Below are 9,481 nucleotides of genomic sequence, written 5' to 3' on the forward strand. Positions count from 1 at the left end.
CTATATTGTTCACCATTGTATCATCAGTGCCTAAAATAATGCCTGGCATATAATAAGTCCTCAATAAATATTTGTTTAATGGATTATTACTGTACTCACATAGATGAGGCAAGGGATGGGACTAGAGTTCAAACTCAGGTCTTCATGACTCAAATCTCGTGTTCTGAACGCATATGCTACATTGCCACTGTGTTGAATATTGAATATCTGATGTGTTCTTGCAAATGGCTATTTCCTACACTCTAGCAGTTTTCTATTTCTTGACTCTCGCTGGAGTTGATTTTTCTGAGTTAGTAAGAACTGTCTATGAACTGCATCCTGATATTTCCTCAAGATCATTGCATTGCAAAATAGGCTGAAATAAGACTGCCCACTGCATTACCTGCAGAGCTCTCTCCTTCCTCTCGCTTCACTGCAGCCTGTCTGCCAGCTAAGGTCAGAACTGCACTGCTTCTGGCCAAATGCAATCTCAGGTTAAGTAGTCAATATGACGTGATCTGCAAAGTAAATTAGAAAAACCCGAACGACCAATAACAGTCCCTCAAGTTTGCATGTTTAACAGCCTTCGAAGTGCCTTCAAGCACGCTATCATTTTTTTAAAATAAATTTATTTATTTATTTATTTTTGGCTGCGTTGGGTCTTCCTTGCTGGGTGCCGGCTTTCTCTAGTTGCAGCGAGTCGGGGCTGCTCTTTGTTGTGGTGCATGTGCATCTTATTGTGTTGGCTTCTCTTGTTGCAGAGCATGGGCTCTAGGGCATGCGGGATTCAGTAGCTGTGGCGCACAGGCTTAGTTGCTCTGTGGCATGTGGGACCTTCCCGGACCAGGGCTCAAACCCATGTCTCCTGGATTGGCAGGCGGATTCTTAACCATTGTGCCGTGCCACCAGGGAAGCCGCACTATTTTGATGCTTATAATGACCTGCTGGATAGATCACTGCCTACCCCATTGCTTAGATGAAGAAACAGAGGTCACAATTAGTAGCAGTGCTGGGACTAGAATATGGTCTTCTGATCCAAAAAGCCCAAATTCTCCTGAAACTGAGCTTCCTTCCACTGATTTCAATCCTGCCTATCATGAGGTTTAGTTTACGGTTCTGCCAACTTTTCATACACAGCACTCGGAATCTTGGTAGACAAGTAAATTGTGCAAGTGGGGAGAGACTGGGGGTGTTTTGAATGCACATAGTTTTTGGTTGCCCAACATTCTGCTCCCTTCTTTTCCTTTTTTTTGCGGTACACGGGCCTCTCACTGTTGTGGCCTGTCCCGCTGCGGAGCACAGGCTCTGGACGCGCAGGCTCAGCGGCCATGGCTCACAGGCCTAGTCGCTCCACAGCATGTGGGATCTTCCCGGACCGGGGCACGAACCCGTGTCCCCCGCATTGGCATGCAGACTCTCAACCACTGCGCCACCAGGGAAGCCCTGCGCCCTTCTTTTGATAAGAGCCCCAATTTCTGTTTTGGGCAATTGCTTCTGCTCCAGTCTCAGTTGCGTTGTCAATCAAGGTGGCAAAGGAGAGGGCATTTTACTCAAGCCAAGCCAATCAGATTCAAGGACTTGGGATCTTAACCAAAATAACAGAAGGACAGCGTAACATTGTGCAAGAAGCAGCCCCAACAAGATGGTTGATTAGCTCCTATTCCAGGATGTCGTGGCTGTCATTGTTCCCAACTCTTTCAGCCTCATTCTCAGCTGTCTCTTGATTCTGTGAACTGGCCCCACCCTCCCAATACATCCCCTTGCTTAAGTTAGCCAAAGTTTGTTTCTGTTGCTTGCAACCAAAGACTCCTGCCTGGCGTAGGGAAGAATCATGGGAAAGCTAGCCTCCTTCAGCAAGACTGGAGCCCTTTTCTGTCAAGATGAGCTGGGGTGAGTGAGTGGACTGTGGTGCTCTTCTTGGTCAGTGGGTCAGTGTGTGCCGGCCTGCTGCCTTGTTTCTTGGGACCTCACAACCTGGATAGATGTGGGACCTGGTAAGGCTCTTAAGAAAATGAAGAGTCAGGTTGAGGAGGATGTGGGTGGAATGGGGCTTTGGGATACCCCTCAAGGACTGGAGAAGGAGAGAACAAGGAGACTCAGGGTGTCTTTACACAGCTGCAGGGGTTGTCCAAGCAGGAAGAATGAGATCCAACTTGGGAAACACCTTTTGCTTTGCTAAGCAAGTTTTGTGAAAGCTGGGCTTCAGTGTCACTCTCAGGCCCCAATTCTCATATTTTAGATGAATGTCAAAGTTATTAGACAATTATGATGGAATGGGGAGTGGTGCTGGTAGATGAAAGGGAGATTCATTGCTGCCACCCTCAACATACAGAGAACAGAGACTTTTCTCCCAGGTGCCCTCTCCCCACTTGCTGCTTCTCCACTGGTTCTGATACCCACCACACACCTCCTCTGCTGTGGACATAGTGTCTGGATATACCACTTGCATCTGATGATGGAGAGCTCTGAGCCCATGTGACTGTATGACTAAGTGGATCTGACAGAACCCATCTTGTGATGGGCAGCTCTGGATGCAAGATCACTTAATGTCCCATAATCAGATGCTCTGCGTCTCCCAGGGCTCAACAGAACAGTGGTTGCTGGTGTTTGAATGGGATATACAATTCTCTGTGACAGATGGCGTGGGCTTATTCCGGAGCCCCAGGGGGCTAGGTTGGGATTCTTCTTGGGGCTTTTGCCACAAACTCCACACAGTGTCTCGTCCCGCCATAGATGCCTTGAATACCATGGAGACAATTGCACCACAGCCTGCACCTGCTGCAGAGCCCTTTCGTGCTCTGGGCCCCACTGAAAGCTGACAGTCTTCCTTGTCACTAAGTAAATGGGTCAGAGCAATGTCCTCAAGTGTAGAACATGTCGTCTCTAGCACCTGAAAAGGCCTGCTAGGTTGTGCGAAGCAGACTCAAAGATGGTCCCCAAATGATCCCCGCCCCCAGCACTCACTCCCTTGTGTACTCTCCTCTACTGGTATATGGAGCAGACCCTGTGACTTGCTTCTAACGCATAGAAAATGGCAGATATGATGGGATGGCCCTTCCAAGATTAGCATCCAAAGAGGCTGTAGGTTCTGTCTTGGGAGACCCTCTGGTTCTCTCTCTGTCTCTGTCTCCGATCACCAGCTGCTGTGTTGTAAGGACACTCAGGATACATGGCAAGGTCCCAAGGCCTACCTGCAGTTGCAGGAATGAGCTTAGAAAAGGATCTTCTAGGGCCTGCCAAAGCCATGAGAGGGATCTTGGAAGCAGGTGCTCCAGTCTTAGCTGAACCTCAAGATGACTGCAACCCTGACCAATATCTTGGTTTTCAGCCTCATGAGAGTCTCAGGGTCCCATTCTTTCCAATCAGATCCCCAGATCTTTCCAATCAGCTCTGCTAGTGTTGAGAATTCAATCTTCTTATAATTAAGTTCTGGGCCTGATCCTCTGCCCTCTGGTACAGGAGCTAAGAGTCTCTTTATATGCTACCTTATATAGGCTACCCTCAAGCTTTTACACTTTGCCTTATATTGGTGATTAATCATTCTGGGCCTTTCGTTGTCTTTCTTCAGTGAATCAATCCACTGCCCCTCCCCTAACCCCCAGCAACAGCCATCTCATTCTACAGTCTTTACAAATAGTTCTTACCAGAAGCTCTCAAACACTTGATAAGCTGCACCGCCAGTGCATTAATGTCCAACTGTGTCCCATCCCAGGTCATCACCAGTGAAAATTTTAGCAGTTGCACCCTAACCACATGCCCGGTGCTCTCACTGTTGACCTACCATTAGTCATGAGGTCCTCAGACCCAGTCAGGCAGCAAGTGATCCTCTTCCAAAGTCTCATTTTTGGACTCTCATTTTGGGACTGTTTTCTTAGACCAACCATTGTAGGTCAGGTTTCCTGGGAAACAGACTCTGAAGCAGATATTTGCATGCGTGTAGTCTATTGAGGAGTAGTTTTGGGAACAACACCTGTGAGGAGAAGGAAAGGAAGCTGGATTGGGCAGAGAGAGAAGCTGGGCTCTGGTGCAGTCACAACAGAGGCCTCAGTGAACTTTATGGGGAGATTAGAAGCTGGAATGGCCCTTTAGAGTTGTCCAGTTAAGGCAAAGAGGCCAGGCTTCTGTACCCACTGTTGACCCCTCACTGGTTGCAGGCTGCCCCAGAGAGAGGGCATCATCTTGGGTGGTGCAGCTCCCTTTGATTAAGGGCAATTCCTGGAAGGGACTCAGTGTGAGCAGTCGGCAGCTGGGAGAATACGTATCTCAGCCTTGAAGGGGGACCTGTGTGGCTCATCACCACATCCACTCCAGAGGGTGCTGTTTCTAGCTTCCTTTTACAGATGAGCAAAACTGAGACACAGCCAGGAAATAACAGAGCCAGAGCCCATGCCCTTAACCTCCATGCTCTGTGCCTTTTTTGAAGGAGGAAGAGGGAGAGAATCCTTCTCCCATTCCTGGGATCACGGCCAAGTCAGGGAACAAGTTAGAAACATAAAATTTGCTTTTGATATTCCCCCATCTCCATTTTGATGCCCTTCTCTCACCTCTTAGAGTGTCTTCCCCAGGCTCTGAAGTCACGAGAAGAGCATTCCAGGCTTGGGAGTGGAAGAAATGGTGTTGCCTGGGTGGGTGTAGGCATGACCGGGATAGAGCAACTAATAGGCTAATTTGGTTGCCTAAAAAAAAAAGTTTGTAAAGGCAGATAGAGAAAGATAAAGTGGGAGAGCAAGGCTAAATTCGCACTAGAGGTCTTGATAGTCAAGCTAAGGAATTTGTACACGGTGGCAAAGGAGTGGAGGGTTCTGAGCAGAGGGGGTGGGTGAGAATGATGTGTGCAAACGGTTGTCTGAGGAAGATTTAATGTATCCCTGGGGCCAAGGATGAACTGGCAGAAACAAAGACTAGAGGAATGGAAATCTGTTACGAGGCTGTTGCCAACAGTCCAAGAGGGCAGAGGAAGCAGAGAGAAAGAGAGAGAGAAGGGAAAAGAAAGAATGGTGGGACAGGCATTATGAAGGCAGCATGTCAGGAATCTATGTATATATTAAAGACAAGCTTAGAAGGTACCAACAACAGGACTTCAAGGATGCTAATTAAGCAAAGGGTCCTACAGCAAAGCTCCATGAAGATGAAACCTCTCAAGGGCTTTCCACGGAAAAGGCCACAGAAATTGTTCTGTCACAGTAAAAGTCTGAGTACCCACACGGCAACTAACCCTAAGAGTACAGGAGGCACGTGGGCACACGAGTGTATTTGTCGATCTAGGTGAAGATTTTATTTAACAACACTGATAGGGTGCTTGCTGGGTGCTAGGTGCTGTTCTCTTTATGACTATATACTCACTGAATCCTTTTTTGTCATTACAATTCTGTGTTGGTGCTATTATTATCTCCATTTACAGATGATAAAACTGAGGTACAGGGAGGTTAAGTAATTTGCCCAAGCTTCCCCGGGAAGTGGAGGAATCTGGATTCAAACCCAGACAATGCCGTTATGTTAACCACTGTACTCTGCTCGTGACACTCTGGGATTAACCACGATAAAAATTAAAGTGGGGATAAAAAAGATAATCACTAGCTTACCGATATGCCCAACTGGGCTTTAAAAATTCCCAAGATTTCTCATTTTTATTTTAAAGGTGACTGCTTCCCCACTTTTATCCTGGGACCTCATCTTACCTTCTCCCTCAGATCTTTAATTCATAAATACCTTTGGGGAAGCCACGCCCATTACCATGTCTCAGGTTAGATCATGAGTCAGAGCAGGCTGAAATAATCTCATGTTATCAGCAGTGACAGAAATGGTATAGCGTCCTTAGCTTAATTGCAATAGTCATTTATTCTTTCATTCACTGCTTCATTCAGTTGTACAGGAAAGAACTATCCAGTACTTATTCTGCACAGGCACTGGGCTGAAAATTATAAACATGAAGATGAATAAAGCTTAGCCCCTACCCTTGAGGGGCTGTAGTCTTCTTCTATTGCCTCCCCAAGACCCCTAACCCAGAATTCTAAGAGCAACCAACAGTCAGGGATGCAGAAGAACATTCCATGGCTGTTGGAAACAGTTAGGGGGTAGGAGTTTGGTGGATGGATGTAAGGAAACTGGAGCAGTTATTCTATAATGGGAAATGATAGCCAATTCAACACCTTGTCTGGATACCCTTCTTTTCAGTCTGAAAAAAAGCTTATCAGCTATTTTTTTCAAACTCTTGGAAGAAGATCAGGGGGCCCTATTTTACTGATATTTTTAAATATCAATGGCTTGCGCAATGTGGCTAGAATTCTCTGTCCTCCAATTTCATCAACTTCATTTCTATCTTTTAAAAAACATTTGATAGATAAAAGAATATATACAATGTATATCTAAGTACAAAGCATAATAATGAACATTTGTAAACCACCCGACTTAATAACATTTCCAATTCTGTTAAGCTACTGTGAACTCCCTGATCCAACCCTCTCCCTACTCCCCAGAGGTAACTTCTGTCCTGAATTTTGTGTTTACTGTTCCTTTGATTTTTAGGGTAGTCCTATCACATGCATGGATCCCTAAACAATATAGTGTTTACTTTTGCTTGCTTTTTTTTTTTTTAATGTATTTATTTATTTATTTATGGCTGTGTTGGGTCTTCGTTTCTGTGCATGGGCTTTCTCTAGTTGTGGCAAGCGGGGGCCACTCTTCATCGCGGTGCGCAGGCCTCTCACTATCATGGCCTCTGTTGTTGTGGAGCACAGGCTCCAGACGCGCAGGCTCAGTAATTGTGGCTCACGGGCCCAGTTGCTCTGCGGCATGTGGGATCTTCCCAGACCAGGGCTCGAACCCGTGTCCCCTGCATTGGCAGGCAGATTCTCAACCACTGCGCCACCAGGGAAGCCCTTTTTTAGCTTTTTAAAAATAGTTTTGTTCAGTATAGAATCAACTGTGACTTGCTTTGTCCACTCCACATTGTATTTCTAAGATTCATCCAAACTGCTCCATGTGGCTGTACTTCATTTTCACAGCTGTTTATTAATTCATTCAATAAACATTGATTGAGCCCCAGTAATATTGTATTAGGTGAATATATCACAATTTATTCATTTAGCTTCCTATTGATGGATGTTTGGGTTGTTTTCCTTTTTTTTTTTTTACACGAATAAATGCTACTGGGAATATTCTCTTACATGGCTCCTGACACACATGTGCAAGAATTTCTCAAGAGCACTGGCTTTCCTACTGGGATTCATGATTTGTAGTGGCCTGTGAAATCAATTTAATAGATTCAACCAGGATTTTAAAAAAAATATGGGGCTTCCGTGGTGGCGCAGTGGTTGAGAGTCCGCCTGCCGATGCAGGGGACATGGGTTCGTGCCCCGGTCCGGGAAGATCCCACATGCCATGGAGCGGCTAGGCCCGTGAGCCATGGCCGCTGAGCCTGCGCGTCCGGAGCCTGTGCTCCGCAACGGGAGAGGCCACAACAGTGAGAGGCCCACGTACCGCAAAAAAATATAAAACAGAGCAATAACTACCTTAGTGCATTTCCTGTGGAAATGGTTAAGTATTGTTTTGTGAAACTTTTGTTTCAGTTATGTTTATGTGTCCTGGGCTGTGATGTGAAGTTTTTCTTTTCATGGGTGTTAGAAAAGTTTGGAAACCCTTGCTCCAGGGTTGTGCTTCTTGAACTATCTGTGGGTAGATTTAGAAAAATTTCCAATCTGTCACAGATTATTTTTGTAAAATACCATAAAAATGAATTACTTGGAAAATGAGATTATTAAAAATTCAAAGACATACAAACAGAAAGCCCAGTTTTAATTGTTATATTCAACAGGCATAAATTATATTTCAATAAATATAGTAGGGCAATTATTCACAATAGACAAAGGGCAGAAGTAACCCAGGTGTCCATCAATGGATGAATGATAAACAGAAGGTGGTATATAGATTCAATGGAATATTATTCAGCCTTAAAAAGGAAAGCATTTCTGACACATGCTACAATGTGGGTGAAACTTGAGGACGTTATGCTAAAGAGAAATAGGGCAGTCACAAAAGGACAAATACTGTATGATATTCCACTCGTATGAGATACCGAGAGTAGTCAAATTCATAGAGCCAGAAAAAATGGTTGCCAGGAGTTGGGGGTGCAGGAGGAATACAGATTTATTGTTTAGTGGGTATGGAATTTCAGTTTGGAAAGATGAAAAAAAAAGTTCTAGATATGGATGGTGGTGATGGTTGCACAACAGTGTGAATGTACTTTTAATGCCACTGAACTGTACCCTTAAAAATGATTAAAATGGTCAAATTTTATGTTATGTATATTTTACCATGATAAAAAAGTCTAAAAAATTAAAAATAAATATAGAATGGCAGTGTCAAGTTGCTATCAAATTTTCTTAATCCTTACTGTCAATTTCTGTACTCGTCTCAAGGTGGCTGGCTTGTATCAGATCGTTCCTTCACATACTGGCATGAGTCTGTGGACTGTACTTTGAGTGGCAATGTTCCAGAGTATAAACCTAAGAACAGATAAATTGACATACAGGCTACACACATGCTCACCTTTACAAGCTAATCTCAAAGTGTTTTCTAAAGAGGGAAATAATTTCCACTCCCACCAGCAGGTGTATTAAGAGTTCCTGTGTGCCTCATCCTTGCCAATGCGCCTAGTATTGTCAGAATTCTTAATGTTTTCCAATCTGGTAAGTATAAAATACTATCTCATTTTGGTCTTAATTTGCATTTCCCTGATTATTAAGAAATTCGAGCATCTTTTTATATGTTTATTGACAAGTTGTGTTTTTTCTTATTGAAATGCCTGTTTAAGTCTTTTGCTCATTTTTTTTTCTATTGAGTTGTTGGTATTATTATTATTGATTGGTAGGAGTTTTAGTCAACAAATATTCATTGAGTACCTGCTATGTGCCAGGCACTCTTCTATATGCTGGGAATAAGGCAGTGAACGAAATAGATCAAAATTCCTTGTCTCATTTAGGAGTTTATAGTCTACTGAGGAGAGGGGTGGAAGGCAATCAAATCATTTAGTTACATGTATAGTATGTATGGTAATGATAAATGTTATAGCTAAAAATAAGGCAGGAAAGGGCAATAGGCAGGGAGTGGTGGTGAGCTTGCAATTTTTTAAACAGGGGACAGGGAAGGTTTTATGAAAAACATGACATTTGAGCAAGGTTCTGAAGGAGACCAGGAAATGAACGTGCAGACAGCTATAGGAAAATTTTCTTATGTATTCATTTGTCAGTTACATGCATTACAGATATCTTCTCCCACTTTGTGGCTTGCCTTCTCACTTTCTTTAAGATACAGTTTGGTGAAAGACATTCTTATTTTTAATATAGTCTAATATATCAATCTTTTATTTTGTGGTTGGTACATTTTGTACCTTGTATAAGAAATCCTTCTCTCTCCTGATATGATAAATTGTTCTATATTTTCTTTTAAAAATCTTAAAGTGTTGCCTTGTACATTTTGCTCTTTTTTAAAGACTTTTAAAAAA

Source organism: Lagenorhynchus albirostris, chromosome 9 (assembly GCF_949774975.1).
Source record: "Lagenorhynchus albirostris chromosome 9, mLagAlb1.1, whole genome shotgun sequence".
In the NCBI taxonomy this organism is placed as follows: domain Eukaryota; kingdom Metazoa; phylum Chordata; class Mammalia; order Artiodactyla; family Delphinidae; genus Lagenorhynchus; species Lagenorhynchus albirostris.